Consider the following 2828-nt stretch of genomic DNA (forward strand, 5'->3'; position numbering starts at 1 on the left):
AGGGGTGACCTTATAGAGGTTTACAAAATTATGAGGGGCATGGATAGGATAAATAGACAAAGTCTTTTCCCTGGGGTCGAGGAGTCCAGCACTAGAGGGCATAGGTTTAGGGTGAGAGGGGAAAGATATAAAAGAGACCTAAGGGGCAACGTTTTCATGCAGAGCATGGTACGTGTATGGAATGAGCTGCCAGAGGATGTGGTGCAGGCTGGTACAATTGCAACATTTAAGAGACATTTCGATGGGTATATGAATAGGAAGGGTTTTGAGGGATATGGGCCAGGTGCAGGTAGTGGGACTAGATTTTGAGGGATATGGGCCAGGTGCAGGTAGTGGGACTAGATTGGGTTGGAATAGCTGGTTGGCAAGGACAGCTTGAACTGAAGGGTCTGTTTCCATGCTGTACATCTCTATAACTCTATGACCTGAGATGGAGACAGAGAGATCCAGGAAGAGGAGGGAGGTGTCCAAGGTGGTCCAAGTGAACCTAAGATTGTTAGATTCTTTTCCCGAGGTTTCACAAATGAATTGCAATTTGTATACACCAACCTCTGCAAACAGTTAAAGTTTATTAAAGCCTGCACAAGCTAGGAGATGCCACCCTCCCACGATTGCAGGCATGCGAAGTCAAGTCAAGAGGCCACGAACAAAGGAAACAGATACCCTTTATACAAGTCAGTTGGTCATGCTTACTGTGGCCACCTTCCCTCTGCCCCCCCCACCATCATAACGACATGTTGCCCCAGGTATAATGGTAGGATGAGGTCATCCTTGGAGATAATGTAAATGTAAATGCCGTAATCCTGGGGAATCTTTATGCAGATGATTTCCTGGCTCAGTGATTCCCCAAGACAATATAGGTGTGATATGTCCTGGCTTTGGGGGATAGCTATGAAAGCATTTCTGAATGGAAGGGACTGCATGAGAGTTTAATTTGATAATAGTAGCAGAGTAGTAGCAAATGACTGTCTAAATGGAATGGGAGCCATCTGCATTCCTGCATGAATGTCATCCCCACCCACTTCCAGAATGTTCAGTCAGTGCAGTTTAACCCTTTAATATTACATTGATGTCCAGAGAGATCGTCCAATTTAATCTTTTAACTTTATATTCTACTCTTTTATCATTCCACGATAAGCACCTCGATGGCACTACCAGCTTTCATAAGACTCTGACGGCCGATATTTAAGCAAGTTATTGACACACAACATGCAATTATTATAACAAAAATTACTAGTCCATGCAGTAAATAGAATTTGCAGAATCTTCCCATGTGAAAAAATAAGTTCACCAGTAAAGTTCTTAAACCCACAGTCCTTAGTGACGACTCCACCCCGTCCAAGTCAAATGGAAATGAGCCAGTTATCCAAAATCTCCTTCAGTAAAGTCCAACCTGAAAACAAAATCCAGTCTGCCCTTCTGTATCACTCCACAGAGAAATCTGAATTCTTGGATTCACAAAACTGACGAGACTTCCATCCTTGCAGAGATGCTTCAGATGGAGGATACCAGTGCCTCTGAGCGTGCCGTGCAGCAGCTGTCAAATGTAACAAAGCCAACTGGCTGTTTAGATGTTAGCTTGATCAGTGAACCATCATATCCCTTAAATGATCGAAAGACAAGTTAAAGCTCACGTGGTTTAACATCCATAGGAAGGCCACTGACAAAATGTGTACGGACCTCCTCTTCACCATTGTTAGCTTCTTCACTTTTCATGCTCATGACTGAGGAGCTGATTGAATCCATTGGATCAGGTTGTGGAGGGATGGGTGGTGGTCCAAAGGCATGTTTTACCTGTGAATAGAGAAACTCGAGAGACGATATTAACTGCTAATTGTATCATTACATTTCCTCTCTCATTCCTTCCTTGCCAAGATGGTTATCAGTATGAAGACAGTCACACATTTAAATACACCAAATTGTGTCTGCCTATTTCAACATTCTCAGTGGTCTTGAAGTCTGTTACTCTGTTCACTATTTATGACATTAGCAAGTTTTATACAATCCATAAACTTCTAAATTGTACTGCTTAACAATTCAGTCATTAATAAACAACAATCAACGCTCCTAACATCAAACCCTTGGGGGTCCTTATTCAGGTTATTCAAAAATTATTTTCCTTTAACAAATGAATACTTGGCTAATGTGAAAGCTGTCAGGAAAAGTATTTCAAAATTCTGGAACAGCAAGAAAATAACAAAATGTTTCCTGTGCATTAACCATTGAGGAGGCAGCTTCAGTTCAGATTTAAAATCTCAAATATTCGTGGGAAACAAATGCAGAACGTCCCAAATAAAACAATTGGGATTACTGTGGCAACTTTGGTAGAGATCGACATTCTTTGAATTTGCAATATGAACGGGGCCAATGAAATCTGAACAATCGTTGAAAGAACTAAGACAGCTCAGCCTGAAGTTCTAATATTCTCTAAAAAATTTAACAAAACATAAAAATTAAAATGCACTCTTCCTTTTATGAATACTCTGCATTAACAAAAAATCAGCAAGGATATTTTAATACCATACTCTAACCTGGCTAAAGTATGACCACTGACAAGAGTTTTTTGAAACTGGCATTGTAGAATTTCAAACAAATCAGGAGCTCAAGGTCCTTAATCAATTTGTTTTAAGATTACAAGTTTGATAATTTTAAAAAGGACATAATGTTGTACAATTTCAGTGTAAAAACAAAATCTGCCCTATTACATTGCCCATAAAACACAATGAATTGAGGTCCTGATTCAAACAAGGCAAAACAGTTACTTAAACCGGGATTTTAACAAACCAAAATATTTAAATATCAAACAATCAGCATGGCACAATTTACTT

This window comes from Chiloscyllium plagiosum, chromosome 10 (assembly GCF_004010195.1).
Source record: "Chiloscyllium plagiosum isolate BGI_BamShark_2017 chromosome 10, ASM401019v2, whole genome shotgun sequence".
Taxonomy (NCBI): domain Eukaryota; kingdom Metazoa; phylum Chordata; class Chondrichthyes; order Orectolobiformes; family Hemiscylliidae; genus Chiloscyllium; species Chiloscyllium plagiosum.